Source organism: Mesoplodon bidens (assembly GCF_964165515.1).
Source record: "Mesoplodon bidens genome assembly, chromosome: 2".
NCBI lineage: Eukaryota > Metazoa > Chordata > Mammalia > Artiodactyla > Ziphiidae > Mesoplodon > Mesoplodon bidens.
The window spans coordinates 53,903,466-53,920,355 of NC_138177.1; the positions used below are offsets into that span (position 1 = coordinate 53,903,466).

General features: G+C 44.1%; 1 long non-coding RNA gene across 4 annotated transcripts in view; it reads left to right on the plus strand.

The window, feature by feature from the left end:
* LOC308610661 overlaps nt 1-15,808 on the plus strand; it is a 279,944-nt gene extending 264,136 nt beyond the window's left edge. For 3 of the 4 annotated variants that reach the window (XR_014014600.1, XR_014014601.1, XR_014014602.1), the window contains 3 exons: nt 6,614-6,759; nt 11,779-11,917; nt 15,738-15,808. This is a non-coding gene — a long non-coding RNA (uncharacterized lncRNA). The remainder of the gene's footprint in view (nt 1-6,613; nt 6,760-11,778; nt 11,918-15,737) is intronic. The other variant, XR_014014603.1, reaches the window with a different exon arrangement.
* Nucleotides 15,809-16,890: the final 1,082 nt, after the last annotated feature.

Consider the following 16,890-nt stretch of genomic DNA (forward strand, 5'->3'; position numbering starts at 1 on the left):
GGCCCCCTGAGATACGGTATGCTCCTGTTTAAATCCCTTTGAAAGATATGGTGAGGCAAGCTTCAGGTGCCTCAGGAACACAATACAGCTCTAGGCTTTCCTCATGACCCTCCCTGTGTCACCACCAGGACATCACACACATTCTTACACACACGTTTCAAAGTGGCTTGTCTCCCTTCTAGAAAGAATCAAACTGTCTGCTGCCATCCTTTCTCCATAGCCAGGGCAATTCCTCTTGATCCACCTCCAACGACCCCTCCTCCCCAGGGCAGTCTCAGGTTTCTTCAGGCTCCCCAGTCTCCCCAGGTGAAATGTCCTTTGTGCGTCCAGTGCTCTCTTCTCCCTCTACTTCAGTCCAACTATGTGCCCACAGTTAAGTGTAACGTGTGAACCCGAAGGATGTGAGGATGGCAGGGTCTCTGAGAACACACCCCCAGCCTATAGGCTTACCTCCTATTGAAGCCATCCTGCAGGCTTGGGCACGGACTACTGCTGCCTGGAAGCCTCAATGAGCAAAGTCAAGACCAGGAGCCAGAGAGCGACCTGCTTCAGCAAACGCTCGGGATCCAAGTCAACGAGGGACACGTTTGAAAGTAAACAGGAAGATGCGGGCTGAACCGTTCTGCGGTGGGGGAGGGGCAGAGGGCACGTGGGTCGGGGTGGCGTGCTCTGGGGGGACATTCCACGAGGGATCTGGCAGGTAGGCAAGAACCGGAAGTTCCTTCCACCTCCCACAGTGGCAACACAATTGGCGTGTGCCTCTTTAGGCAGTTTATAAACTGTGGTTTTGATTCACGGCACCGAGGTTGAACATGACAGTCCCTTCCTTTCACGTCTTTATCCATCAACCTAGGTTTTTTGTTTTTTGTTTTGGTTTTTTTTTTTTGCGGTACGCGGGCCTCTCACTGTTGTGGCCTCTCCCGTTGCGGAGCACAGGCTCCGGACGCGCAGGCTCAGCGGCCATGGCTCACGGGCCCAGCTGCTCCGCGGCATGGGGGATCTTCCCAGACCGGGGCACGAACCCGTGTCCCCTGCATCGGCAGGCGGACTCTCAACCACTGCGCCACCAGGGAAGCCCTGGAGCTTTTATAATGAAGGAAAACTTAAATGATTTGCAACCAGTAACTTCATACTAGAGGAATGGTGAGGCAAAATATTGTACCCAGGCACTCGAGAAAGGCAGGCTTCCTTGTTGTTTCCTCCCTTTGTTCAGTCATTCAACCAATTATTTACAAGATTCTCACTCATAATTCTGATACAGTATTTGAAGGACTCTTCTCAAGGTCACTGATACAAAAATTGCACCGTGCAAAAATTAGCCAGTCCCAATTCTGCAATCACTTTTGTAATACTTCAAAATCCTACACCCCACAGACAGAGATAATCAAATTAGACCAAATCTAATTTGGGAAGACCAGTCACAGAAGGGAGTATCTAAAAGTCCTTTGGATCATGATCTCTGACTATTCCTGCACAGAATTTGGGGGCGGGCATTGACTACTGAGAAAAAACATCTCTGGACATGCATCACAAAACTTAGAAGACAGTTCATTTCCACTCAATCACGAAACATTAAAGAAATGAAGAGATACCATGTTTGTGTCTTGTGGAGTTTTCAAGTCTGCACCTGGAGGCGCTTAGTGCTGTTACAGGTGAGGGGTCTTCAGAGGCATCCTGTTGAGTGAGAAATGCTCTAATCTTGCATTTGACCAGAAAGCGGATCTGATGATTGAAGTTTCTTTGGGAAGTATTACAAAGTCAGGTCAGTAAGTTGATCCCGCTACTATTTTTGTTTCTGTTGTTGTTTTATTGTCAACTGAAATTCTGCAAGATATTATAAAAAAGGAGGGAGGGAAAGTCAAATTGTTCCCATACTACCTGTTGAAATTGGCCCAGATTGTCAACTCTTTCTCAAAATTATTTAAAAAAAAAACCCCAAAACCGTACAAAGGAAACACCTGTGAACACTGAGAAAAAATATTCCAATAGAGTAAATGTGTTGGAAAAACTCTAGGAACGGAGTCAGGAGACAGTATCATAAGAGTGTTTCCCAGGTCTGAAATTCTTTGCTAGCATTGTTCTTTAACGGAAACTTCAGGTGTGCTAGGGAAAAGGACCTACTGTTTTTTGAAAGGCATTAACAAGAACCAAGGAACTGCAGTCCAAAGGGCATGAAAGTACTTGTACAGCGGAGCTCTCCAGAACTCTTTGTAGCTAAGTGCATGGGTTTCACGAGTGCACATTTCACAAGAGCTGGTTTTAAGAAGAGACCGTCACGAAGGTTCCCAGCGAGGAGCGTCACCAGAGAAGTTCCGCAGCTTGCCCGACCCTCTGTCCATTTCTGTCCTCTCCTGCAGAGACCTCCTAGGCCCGCGCACCCCGCGCCTGCACGCCCGCGCACGCCTGTGCACGCCCACTGGGGCGGGGCTCTCGGGCACGCGGACCGCCGTCCTGCAATGGCTCCCGGCGTCTGTTGGGGCAGTTTGCTCCGGAAGACAGGAGCGCATGCGCGAGCGCGGAGGGTGGGGCCCCAATGGCTGTCCGGCGGGGGAGGGGCCTGTCATGGCGGCCTCTAGAGTCAATTACAGGAATCCTGAGGTAAGGGGTACGGGGACTTTTCACCCCTCAGGTGTCACCGCTCTGCGCTGTTGTTCACCCTGTGGGTTATTTGTGCCCTTGTCCCTGGAAGGAGACTCCCCACAATGTGGATTCACGCCCCCATAGAGCTCGATTCCCTTGAGATGTTTACCCCAGGATTATTGGCACCACTGGGGAGCCGGCTGCACGAAGGGTTCAGTGATTGCGGGGCCTACAGTGGGGGGTAAATAGCGTGTGCGAGCTATTAAACAGGTGCCGTTCTAGTCTGCGCGTTGTGAAGAGTACAAAAGCTAGAGGGAAGTTCTTGCGAGTTGAAAACCCTCATCTGGTTTCGAAGGTGTAGCTCAGGTGATTGGAAAATGAGTGAAGATGGAAGGAACACACCCATCGTTTCACTAGTGTCTTCCTTCTTATCAAAAAAACATCAGTCAACACTTATGTTCAAACTGCATTCTTTTGTCAGTGATGCGAGCAACTTTGCTGAATGTGGTAATAAACATGTATTTGTAGTCTGGTGTCAAATCATGATTGATTTGCAAGCATAGATGGGGTCTGTACATATTTAATTGGTTGGTGGGAATCTGATAGGTAGTCAAATGTGTGGGTTGGTTTTGTCCGTGGATATTTGTGTTTGAAGGGAGGTCATGCCTGTGTTTTTGTGAAAGTGTGTAAGAGTGAGTGTTGTATTTGGAGGGTGTTGAGATGTGACGCAGGCATACTCAAGGAGTTGGTGGTTAGGTGTTTGTAATTTGGTGTTTGGGGAATATGTTTACATGTGTTTTTTTCACCCATGATTTTGGGGATTTGTGTGTGTCTCATGGTGGATTTGGAAGGATTATCTGCATATGCATAAGGGCAATGTCAGGAAAAGTAATGGTGTATATTACTTTGGGTGTCCAGTCTGTTTATTTTGTATATTTGGGGAATGTAGGCTGATCATTTGTGTATTCAGGGCATGTTGTATGGTTATGGGGTGTTTGTGGGTGTGCATTTTCAGGAGCTGTCTATGAAAATTTGGATGTGTAGAGGGCAAGTCTGTGACTCTTTTATGGGGCTGGTGGATGTTGAATGTGTAGGTATGTTGTGTTTGTATGATCCTGTATTCTGCAAGATGGCAGAGTTAATTCTGTGTGAGAGGTTGGGAATGTAGGGTTATGTATACGCCAGTAGTGTGGTACTGTATGTGTATTTGGAACAAAGGGCGTATAGGGTGACATTATTGCCTATATGTAGTGTACTGGGTAATTGTGGTTCTATTTGGGACTTGTGGAGAGTTGTGTGTTAAATGAGTTTGTGTGTGTATTCAAGGGGCATGGCCACTTGGAGGAATATTTGCTGAGGCTGTGCATTTGTAATTTTCAGTAGGAGCCTCTTAGGCTTATGTATTTTGGGAAGTGAGTATATGTGTATCTGATAGAGAGGTGGGGTTCTACGTTTCTACAGGGAAGATGGACAATTGCATTTATATGTATTAGAAATATGTGATACGGGTATTTGTTAGTACTTGCATATGTGTGAGCTGGCTCCTGATAGCTAGGGATAATTTGATATATGGAAGTTGTTTCATAAATGGTTTGCTGGAGATATTTCCATGTATCTTACTTGTGTATTCTAATCCGTGTGCGTGTCCGTCATCAGGTGCATGCATTATCAAAGTTTGATCATAAGGTATGGAGTTGTTAGGAGTATTCAAAGTGTATTTCTCTGGAGAACGCTAGGGTGTTTATACATGTGTTTGGTAGGAGTAAGAGGTGGTCTGTCTATATATTCAGGGTGAGGGTAGAAATATATATATACACACACACATATACAGTTTATATGTTGGGGTAGTGGTGGGGAGCTTGTATTCTGGAGAGGTAGCATAATGTATAGTGTTTGGGAGGGGATCCATATGATCAGGGGTTAGGAATATTTGCATGTGTGTGTCCATAGGTGTGTGAGAATTGTGTATGTATATTAGTAAGAGTGCAGAGGTTGCCGGTGTTTTTCTGTTTTGAGTGTGTCTGAGCATTTGGGGTGTATACTCATGAGTAGTTTGTGGGTGTGTGTATTTGTGATTTGTGAGTGTATCAGGAGGATTAGAGTCCTCTATGTGTCTATTTCAAAAGGTAATGCCTGAAGAATTTAGTGGTGTTGCTTGTATGTGTGTTCTCAGTATTAGTGAGGTGGACTTATATGTACAGTTGACCCTTGAACAACACGGGTTTGAACCACACGGGTCCACTTATAGTGGATTTCTTTTTCAGTAACTACTACAGGACTACTACAGGATCCATGGATGCAGAGCCACTGCATGGAGGGTTGGCGCCCTAACCCCCAAGTTGTTCAGGGGTCAGCTGTATTTGATAAGTACAGGTTATTTGTGTCTGTGTGTGTTTTTGAGATCCTGGGGCTTTTTGGGTATGTATTCTGCGAGATGTGAGAGTTTAGTTTGTGTGTTTGGAAACCAGTAGACTGTGTAGGTTCTGTGTGTGTGCAGGAATCCTGGAGTCTATGTATTTTAGGGCTGTGGGATTGCATATGGGTCTTTTTTGGGGTTGCACATGAGACAGTTGTGTACTTGGTGAGCCTGTGTGTTTAGGTACTCAGTGTGTACATCTGGATGGCATATTGGTTGCACATGTTTGTTTTCAGGCCCATGTTGTGTGTGTATATATAGTTGTAAGAGTGGAATGTGAATATCCAGGGTGAGTAAGGTTTCATCTGTAAAAATGTAGGTAGTAAGAGGTGGTCTGTTTGTGTATTTATTCAGGGTGAGGGTAGAAATGCACGTGTGTGTTCAGGATATATATATATATATATATATATATATGTATATGTACAAACACATATGTATATCTGGTATCTTTTTGGTTATATATCTGTGGTGGGAGTTGAGGGTTCTACTTGGGGTGTAAGTGGATTCTGTGCAGATATTCACAGGAAAAGGTATGGGATGTGCTGGAACTGGTTCATAGTATCTTGGGAGAGTCAATGGTGCATATCTCTTCCCAGCTCTGTGTTTAGTGATGTCAGGTGGGTAGCTTGAAATTGGTCATGCTGGGAATATTTATACCATGTAGATACCATAAGTGAAGTCTTTCCCGCCTTTCTCGGAGAGCTTTTTATCAATCACTTGCCAGCGTACCACTGATATGCATGTTTGGATGTATGTATGTATGAAGCAAGAATATTTGGGCATCGGTGGGTATGTATGGGACACTTATGTGAATTGTGAGTGGGGCATCTGGGGCTATGGGCCTTTGTATATGTGCATTGACCCTGGTAATTGTGAATCATTGCATTGCTCCTATCAGGTTGGTCTGTTCTTTAGGGCCAGAGAATCCCCATAAATGTTGTTGATTCCCAGTAGAAATCATGCATATGGATACAGGGGTGTCTGTACCTTAGTCAGGTGGACACTCCTTCAGCATTTGTGTGGTCCTAGCATCTGGGTCCCTAGAAGGAGGGGCCTGGTGGACAGATGGCCATGCAGAGCAGAACCTTCACAGGTGTGTTGTTGGCGTGACAGGCAGCAATCAGAAAGTCATGGGGCTTCCTGGCTAGGAGGTCAGATGACCAAGGGCTCTCCCAGGAAAACCCCCTGAGAATCAGTTGGACAGCTACAGGCGTTACTGGCTCTTCTGTGGCACAGCTGACGTACAAGGACACCCTCCACATGGGGTCCAGAGCCATGTGTCCCTGAGCCCAACTGCCCCAGGGTGGTGGGAACTGTTGCATATCAGGCTGGTCAACTGTATCACTAGGTCTCAACCAACCTGTCTCATGGAAACCTAAGACCTCACGGATAGGCAGGACCTCTAGGGATCACTGAGCTTACAAGGACAGAGGTAGGGAGGCTTTGTCACTGAGGGAGAGTTGGGGACTGAGACCTGGAGAGCCTGGGGCGTCCCACTCTGAGGAGATATGGCTCTGATGTTCCCAAACCCTTTAGACATGTTCTCTGTTCTTTTCTGAAGGCTCAAGATGCTTCTAGCAGTGGGAAGCTTATCTCAGTTTCATGTTTCTCTGATAGGATGAACTGACCCTTTTATTCACTATTCTACATCAAGCTGCAAACCCATCAGAGGGAACCATGTGATCACTGTAGCCACCAGCTGACCCCACAGCCACCTTGTGCCTCCCTTGGACCCACCCAAGCATTTCTGCGCCTTCTTTATGGTGAGTCTTGTGGCCTTTTCTCTCTCATTGTGACTCCTCCTGCCAATAAAACATGCTGTGAATGTTAACAAAAGGAAGCCTCCACTAGAATTGGAGTCTGGAAGGCCCATAGAGGGAGCTCCCATGCCGTGTCCCTCATCATCAATTACCCCCACAGGAAGAGGTCATTTACTGACCCCAAAGAGGAAGTGCAACCCCTTTACTACCCCAGCTGGAGGAGGGAAGACTTCCTTCCTGGCCAGCAACAAGATATAGAAAATAGAAATAGCTAATAGAAAATTCCGCAGTTTAGCCAATGAGACGCCATTGTCACCTGAAGTTTTACTTTCCTCCAGTGAACTTTCATTTTTTCCCTTGATGATGACTTTCTTTCCTTGTCCCACCCTCCTTACTATACAAGCTTTCTGGGACTTCCCTGGTGGTCCAGCAGCTAAGACTCCACGCTTCCAATGCACGGGGCATGGGTTCGATCCCTGGTCGGGGGAACTAAGATTTCCACATGTCATGTGGCATGGCCAAAAAAAAAGAAAGCCTTCCATGTTGTGTAACCCGTTGGAGTATCTCCCTTTCTATCAGATGAGATGCTGCCTGATTCATGAATGGTTTAATAAAGCCAATTTATTCAAAATTCAAAGTAAGTCTTCCAATTTACTCAGTTAAATTTTGTTTTTTAATACATTGGTGGCATGCAGAGGTGGCCACTAACAGTTTAATATGTATCCCTCCAGAAATGTTCTGTATAAAAATATGTATGTGCACTTTTCTAAAATCCACTCTTATGATTGCTACTGCTAACAAGATGATTTTATGATTAAATGCTTATCTTTTTAAAAAGAAAAAGGTAAATATATTGGTGGCAGTGATGGGATCTGAAGCAAATTTCTGATAACATTTGGGACAAGGAGAAACAGGTGTGGTGCCCACAACTCCTTTGAGTTCACTGTCTTTCTGGCCATTCCTGAAGGTTGTTGGTAAGCTCCTCTTGGTTTGAGCTCCATTCTCTTTGCGTTTGTGCTCCCAATCTAATTGGCTTTCCTTTACAGGGCAGGTCAGTTTGGCTGGTAGAGGATTCTCCCTGAGGCCAAACCCCTAGCCTTTCAGATGGAAATTCCCAGGACACAGTAACATCTCTTGGTTATTGCCAGTATATTTTTGAGTGGTAAACCGTAGCCCCTAATTTTGTTCCCTGGATTCCACACTGGGCACTGCTGACAGTGTAGTCTGCACTTGCCCATCTGTTTGGAATCAGCCCCCAGTTTCCATGCTTGGAGCTGTTGGTGGCGGCTATAGTTCTCCATTTTGTTTGGAATCAGTTTGCAGTCCCCATTCCTTGGGATTTGCCAGTTGGATCTTTTTCCTCCGTTCAAGGATCCCTGGGAATTGGTGGTGGTGCATACCAGGCCTTCTTTTGTCCAGGACATAGTAACATCTCTTTGTTACTGCTGATATATTAAGGCACAGTTTTCTTGTGTGTTCTTTTGGGTTGACAAAGGCTAGCTAAGGAAATGAGATCTTTTATCGCCAAAGAGTTGAGAATGCCAGCTTCCGGCACACCTGCTTATTTTATATTTAAGAACTATGGTCCTGGAGGTTGTAGATATTTAGAAAGATGGCAAAATTATACTAATATTAATCTAGAATTACAGTGGTCATTGTGGGGCATGTTCCAGTTAGACAAGATTGTTCATTTAAGGAAAACACTAGAGAGCAAGGGTTCACAGATTGCACAGGGAGAATGAGATGCCTGCTTTACTTGGTATGTAAAAGTTCACAGAAGGTTTCAAGATTCCAAAATAGCTTCGTTTAGAGACTTAGAACAAAAAGCTAATGAAAAATTAAAGAGACAAGAGGTACCTGAAACAAAAGACCGTAGGACGGATGTGACTGCAGACGTACCTCCTACTGTCCCCCCCTTTCCGTTGTCACCCGAGGACTCTTGTGTTACTCATTTCCTGTCTGAAATACTTTTCTATCCCAAAGAGAATATTTAACAATTGCCATTTAAAGTAAAACTACCTGAGGTTGCAGGTGAGCCCCCTCAGGTGTCCTTTACCCCTTGGTCAAAGACTGAACTGAGAGCTGTAGTCAAAGAATTCTCTAAACCTAGGGAGGAAACCCCAACATTTTTTGAAGAATTTAGAGTCACTGTCAGGGCGTATGTCCCCAAACTGCTAGATCTTTATCCGCTTGTACACATGTTGGTAGGACTGGGTGAAATCCCAGAATGGATGTGGGAAGCAAAATGACATAATCCCTAGGATGATATTCAAGATCCTCAACGTAAAAAGGCTTGCAGAATAACAACTAACCTTTTATAAGCTATTCCTAAAATCTTCCCTGCTCACACTTGGTCTCTTATTAATTGGCCTAATAATGATCGATCTATTATTCACTCGTACAAACAAAAGAGGGGTGAATCTGTGGAAGACTTTAGAGCCAGTTTGGCAGCTCTCTTTTTACAGCAGTTGGTGTTCCAAGGAATAAAAAGACCACTCAGCCTGCTTTAACTGCCCTCTTTGTAAATGGATTATCTTCTGAGATTAGTGGATTGATAAAAGGGCAGAAAAGAGGGTGGGAGGCTCTAGGCCTCACTGAACTCGTGACTATAGCGGAGCATTTTGAAAGGACCCTGGAGCAAGATCACAAACAGAAATCCACCAAGCTCATAGCCTTACAGTTACAACAGCTCTAAGGCAAGGGACACAAAATAACACCTGGGCCTCCCCCATTACAACCTCCTAGGGGTCCATGATCAATTCGATGACCCAAAGTTGATGTTTCATTTGTAATCAGTGAGGACACTGGAAAAAGAGGTGTCCTCAAAGGTCCTATGCAAACTCTTCACAAATGCTCTCATATCTGTCTCACAGGGAGGGCCCCCCATGACCCTCTCCCCTAGTTGGCAGAACTCCAGAGGTTCTCTGGTCAACTGTTACCAGCAATGACCTTAAACAGCCCAGAGGAAAATATAATGAAAAACTGCCAAATTTTAGTTGATACTGGAGCTATGCTTTCTACTTTAAACCCCACTCTCATATTTTACTTTGAAATCTACATTAAACTCTAACCCTAACTGTAAACATAATTACCTAACCCTTTAACACCCTACCCCTAGCCCTATCCAGAGCTGTGCTTTCTACTCTAAATCCCACCCTCAAAGAACAACAGGTCCCTCTGAGTAAAGAGGATGTTTCCATAGTGGGAGTACCTAATACAGTTCAGAGAGAATTTTTATCTCAACCAAGATTCCTTTTTGCTATGCAATATAGCCCCAGTTAATCTGTTCGGTAGAGACCTCTTTTCTAACTTAAAAGGGTCGGTACATTTTGCCTCCAGTGGAGATCTCACCTTAAAATTTCCTGATCTGACTGAACCTGATCATTTATGTTCCTTACAATCTGTCCTGGACATAAAAGCGGAAGTTCAACAAAAGTTCCCTAATTGGATGGAGATGCCTGCAATTTGGGGGGCTACTTCTGACAGTGTTAACATCAGAAGAATAAAAAAATACAAACCTATGAAGATTCAGATAGATGTAGCTAAACCTCTCCCTAGGTTTCCTCAACAGCTATTAAAGCCTGCGGTCATACAAGGTCTCATAGCTATTGTAGAAGACTTAATTGCCCAGGAGGTAATCATTCCTGTACTCGTCCCTGCAGCATGCCAATCTTGCCTGGTTGGAAACCTGGCAGGATGGCGATTTGTCCAGGACTTGGGAGCTGTTAATAAAAATAGTTTTTCCCTGTTTTCCTGTTGTTCCAAACCTAGCCACCGTTCTGTCACAAGCTTCAACTGACTTGAAATGGTTTACTGTTGGAGACCTTTGTTCACCTTTCTTCAGCATCCCGGAGGCCCAACAGCCAATATCTACATGCCTTTACTTGGAACAATCAACAATATACCTGCACTTTTATGCCTCAAGGGTTCACTGGGACCCCTTCTTTTTTCCTCCCAAGTACTTCACCAAGATTTAAGAACCCTCTAGTTCCCTGAGAAATCAGCCTTTTTACCATATGGAGATAACCTCCTGCTGTACTCAGCTACTGTAAAGATTCCATAAGGCTTTCATAAAAGATTCCATTTATTTGCTGCAACAGTTAGCTGAGAAAGAACACAAAGGAAAAATTACAATTATCCATAGACGCTGTTCATTACCTAGGACGTAATCTAAGCACTGAAGGAATTCAGCTATCTCCAGAGAGAATTAGGCTGATACAGGAACTTCCTAGACTCACAACTAAGTGCTAGCATTGTGGATTTCTAGGTTTAGCTGGTTATTGCAAGCTCTGGGTTCCAAATTTTTCTGTTACCTCTTCCACTCTATGAACTTATTAAAGATTTAGTTCCTGAACCCTTTGCTTGGGAAGATAAACATAAGCAGGTTTTTATAAGGCTAAAACAAGCACTGCAAGAGCTGCCTGCCTTAGGGTTACCCAAATGATCAGGTTCAGGTTGATCCGGAAACTTTTTTTTTTTTTTTTTTTTTTTTTTGCGGTACGCGGGCCTCTCACTGTTGTGGCCTCTCCCGTTGCGGAGCACAGGCTCCAGACACGCAGGCTCAGCGGCCATGGCTCACGGGCCCAGCCACTCTGCGGGATGTGGGACCCTCCCGGACCCGGGCACGAACCCGTGTCCCCTGCATCGGCAGGTGAACTGTCAACCACTGCGCCACCAGGGAAGCCCGATCCGGATACTTTAAGGTGAGATCGCCACTGGAGGCAAAGTATATTAGCCCTTTTAAGTTCGAAAAGAGATCTCTACTTAATAGATTAACTTTAGGTTATTCAGAACCTTTTACTTTATTTGTGCATGAAAGGCATAATCAGGCCGCGCAGAACTGTGTGAGCATGGTAGTAAACATAGACCTATTGCCTGTTATAGCATACAACTTGATTCAGTTGCTTTTGCCTGTCTCGGTTGTCTTAAGGTTATAGCCACAACTGCAAGTTTAGTGGCAGCCTTGGCAGGTTTGACTCTAGAAAATGAAGTTTATTTGCAAACTCCACACATTGTCCACAGTCTTCTTAACGCTGAATTGACAACATTTCTCTGCAAGTATCACTAGATTAACTTCCTGTGAAATCCTGCTTTCACCACCTAATCTTTAAACGTTACAACGTTCTCAATCCTGCTACACTACTACCTCTGTCTCACAAAGGTGAGGGCCATGACTGCAAGGTAACAGTGTCCCATGGGAATTCCCTGGTAGTCCATTGGTTAGGACTCCGAGCTTCCACTGCAGGGAGCGCGGGTTGGATCTCTGGTCGAGGAACTAAGATCCCACGAGCCACATGGTGCGGCCCAAAACAAAAACAAAACAAACAAACAGAAAACAGTGTCCCATTTTGTGATACCGTGTCCTGAGTAAAGATGTTACCAAGTCCAAGCTTGCTCTGCTTGCCGCACGACAGGCCATAAATCGGAGATGAGGTGTTGAGGCAAGGAATATGACTTTATTCGGAAAGCCAGCAGACCGACAAGATGGCAGAGTAAAGTCTCAAAATCACCATCTTATCGGGGTTTGGGTGCCCGTTTCTTTTATAATACAGAGATGGGGAGGAGATGAGGAGGTAAAGTAAGAAGGCCATAGGTTTTGTGAATAGCCCCTCGAATGGCCAGCCTCGGGGAGGAGATGTGTTAATTTCTTCTTAATTGTAGCCATCCACAGGTGGAAGGAGTCCATATGTTTCCCTGAACAAAGGCACTTTGGTTTAACATTCAGACAGAGCGACAGGGTTCCCCGAGGCAGGCCATTATGTACAGGTACAGACAGTATCCTTTTAGTGAACAAAAGCAGCAGAAGGCAAAGGTTAAAGTAAAAGGAACAGATCCAACGTGTAGTCAGATTTGGCTCTTCCCTGTTACAATTCCCTACTGTCAATGTCCATCCCACAGTCTTGTGGATAAAAGGGGGTGACGGCCCTTCTAATTGCTTCGTCAGATGGATCTTTCCGGGAGTGTCCACCATTGGTGCCAATGTTCCAAACGTTGGGTTTTTGTTTTTTTTGTTCCTCTCTGGAAAGTGTGTCCTTTACACCTGTAGCCTTAAAAAAATATTCTCAGCCTAAAAGTTGAGAGTTATGATCGCTTTGATGGGAATTTTGAGGGCTTCAAGCCTGGGAGGCAGCATCTCAAGTTAAGGAATTTAGCACTTTTCTATGTACGGGAAGATGCAAGAGTCTGGGCTCACTGAAATCAGTCATTTGATATGTACCTCAGCTATCCGGGGCCTGTATCCTATATTCTCATATCCTGAGTTTCGTCAGGGCTCACCGGCTCACGTTGGGGGGCTGTAGTCGCTAATGACTGATGTGTGAGGAAATATTCCATTTCTCAGATCCTCTCCTCTTGGTCAGGATTTTTTTTGTTTGTTTTTTTTTGCTGTACGCGGGCCTCTCACTGCTGCGGCCTCCCCCGCCGCGGAGCACAGGCTCCGGACGCGCAGGCCCAGCAGCCATGGCTCACGGGCCCAGCCACTCCACAGCATGCGGGATCCTCCCGGACCGGGGCACGAACCCGTGTCCGCTGCATTGGCAGGCGGACTCTCAACCACTGCGCCACCGGGGAAGCCCTTGGTCAGGATTTTGACCAATATTTGGGAGACATTTCAGGATCAAATTTTGTCCCACGGCACTGGGAGGCTCATCCCAGGTCAGGGGAGAATTCTTGTTATGCCACTCCAGGTGCTAGTTTTTGGATTAGGCCCTATTGATAATTAAAGATCTTCTGGATCCTCTATCTAATTATGATCCAGGAGACATTTTCCCTTGTTGCTTTTTCTTGTACCTAGAATCACACTATTACAATTATTTCATGTTATAAATGTGGTCTATTTCCTCAAGATGTTTAGCCATTGAAGTATTGTTGGAGGCCTGGTTACATACTGGGTAAGAGACTGGAAGAGACACCAATCTTATAAAGTAGACAGGATATAAGTAATGCAGCTAGTACCGTTAACAAAGACACAGTACAGCAGGGAGACACAAAGAGCAAACAATCTGGAAACAAAGAACAATGATCAGTATAACTACTTGTAATCCAATAGCAATAGCGAGCGACCAGAGGTACCATAACTGATTTAGTGAGCCATCCGCTGTTTCAGTGTACCAGCAGTGCGTACTTAGACATGCATGGCTTAATCTTCGAGACAAGCATATGCTACTGGCAGGACCACCCATGTAGAGAGAAAAAGATAAATGTTTCAATTCTGCTTACAAGGGTATAATTTAACAAATTACTGTAAGTCATAATTAGTTTAAGGGGAGCGTTTTGCTTACACCTGGAAAACACAGATTTAAAACAGTCATTTTTCAGATAGAAACCATAAAAATTATAACCAAAATTATAACCATAATTATAACCCTTTTACCCAGGCATGTGCAACTAATCATTTTTGTTAACAGCTTTATGAAGCCATCAGGTTTCCCATTAGAATTCTTCAAGTTCTTACCCAGTTCACCTTTATGGTTTGAAAATCAGAAACTTGTATTTATCCAAAGGTCCTTTCTATAAATCTTCTTGAAGAGGAAGCATTTTTGCAAAGGCATCAGAGTGAAACCATAACTGTCTACAATGGCGAAAGACTTAAGAAGGCACGTTTAAATCTGATGACAGTGCAATTGACAAAGTAACGTGGTTACTGCGGTGACATGCAACACTTTCAGATAATAAAGAGAATTCTGAGTGGTAACATTTTACCAGGACATACCAAATTTTAGGAACTCCATATAATCTGTAGAATACCTGTGTCACTTGGCATACAATATAACCTAAGAAGATTTATTGCTTATTTGACAACACTTCCCGTGTAATTCAACCTAATTAGTTAATATCTCTCTTTGGGGTGTTTCAAGGGCCCTTTGAAGCACCCCAAAGTTAGCTAGAGGTCAAAGGAACTTCATTATAGTTTGATTTGGGAAGTTTTGTCAAAAAAATAAGAAAAGAGTTTAAAACAGTCAGATAGGGTCACATGTCACTGTGAAACAATAGTTATTCACTTAGCCAAAGTAACAATAAAAGATTTCAAAGGCAAGTACAGAACAGATCTCTTAAAAGGTAGAAAAACTTAAAATCTGGTATCAAAGGCAGTCCAAAATCTTAAGAAACCTTGTCTTCTTAACAGAGAGAAAAGCGAAATTCAAGTTGTGCACCAGCTTACTTTTAAAATGTATTTACTCAATTAAACTTATTTTAAACTTAGTCCTGACCACGTACAGAACTCTTTTTTTCAGGGTCCACTTTCCATAAACGTCCTGTCACTTACTTTAGCACAATTCTGACTTTCAAGTGGTCAAATACCTGGAGAGATTAATTTTAGATAGATCTTCCTAAAAGATAAGTATTTTAAGAAGTTCACCTAAAGCTCTTATCTCATTTGCCTTTTCTTTCCTTAAAAGTTTCTTCACATCAAGTTATTTCCTTGCTGACAAATTTGCAACAAATATAACAAGATTTTATTTAGCTTATATTAAAGCTAGGCACACTAAAAGTATTATACTTAATGTTGATGACTCTAACAGTATGTCTATATTAATTAGATCAACAAATGAACGTTAATACCAGGTCTTAATTAATACTGAATATTTCCCAGTTCACATGAACCTGAAGGTCATTTAGCTCAGTTTCTCTTGTATTTAGAATAGTTTGGTGTGTAAGTGCATACTTTTCTTTAAGCCAATTAAATAGAGCTCATCCACAAATCAACCTCAGCAATGTTATCCAAAGACAAAGACACATACAAGGACACAAACATACAGAGACGTCATGGTTGTCATTTCAGAATTTCAGCACTGAGTCAGGTACAGCCATGTGAAGCCCATCAGTTTACAAAAAGAGGTTGGATTCAAATTAGGTTTCTGGCAGATGGAACAAATCAAACTCACTTGTCTAGATGGCTGAATTTTTACAGAAAAGACACAGGTTTTTTTATTTATCCTTGATAAGTCAGTTTCTAAATTACTTTACCCTCTTTCAAAAAGGTGCATTTTAAAAAGATGGCAGAGATGAGAGTTCCTGAGAAGACCAGAAAGGACGTTTGCATCTCAAAGATACAGGCAAGTTTTTCCTAGGATGACTTTGTTTCCCCTTTGTTTAATATTTACAAGCCTCTTAAGATAAACAGGGAGGGTTTGGGGAGTGGTATCTATTGGAGAGTCAATCAACTCGTTCCCCACTGTCAAAGTTCCCTGGGGCTCCTGTGGGGCAGTTAGAATCGGACGCCTCAAGTCCAAGGGAGTCCCCTGGCCTCTTATAGGATGTCCGCACAAGGGAACTTGCCCTGCTGTGGATGTGGCTCCCGGTGCAAATTGGGTGGCCTGTGGAGTCTTCGATGGTGATACTAAATCAGGCTCCTGTCCTCTGGGGGTTAACACAGAAACTTCTATTTGATCCCCGTGGGTAGGGGAAACAGGAGGTGGTGAATATGATGGCGGCATGGGGGGAGGGTGGGCAGTTGGAAGAACTGCCGGTGCAGCTTGCTGTTTTGCAAAACACTTCTAACTTTAGCGAGATCCTATAAAAATTGAGTGAGCCATTTAGGGGCTACCGCCCTTCTGATCCTATATTTTGGGTCCACACCCTATTACAATAGTATACCATGTCTTTCTTAGTCATAGGCTCAGGGATATGTTACACCCATTTATCTACTATAGGCCCCAAAGGGCTCTCCTTCAGGGTAGATGGAGTATTTCCCATTTTGTACTTCCCATTTTGTACACCAAAACGCAAAAGACGCAAACAAATTCTGGCATCAGTGCACACAAAACCAAGACCAAAACCAACGAACCAGTTCCCAGATCGGTTCTGAGGGGGTGTAGTGGTGTAGAGAGCAGCCGTCTGGTGCAGAAGCCCACAGGCAGCTAGGAGGAGCTGTGTTAGTCCAAAGGCTTCGGGACACATAGTCCATTCTCAGCCCAGAAGGAGCAGCCAGGGGGAACCAGTGGGAGAGCTTGACTAATTGAGCTTTGTGCCTGCTATAAAGCTTATTGTTTAGCTCTTCGCCAGTAAACTATGGAGGGTTTGTACATGGCTGCATAAATGGGTCTAAGAATGATGGACAAGTGTGGTATTTGTTGCCTCCAAAGTGTGGAGAGACCTAAGTAAGCCGTGTTGGGCTTGCTATAGTGTGTTGGG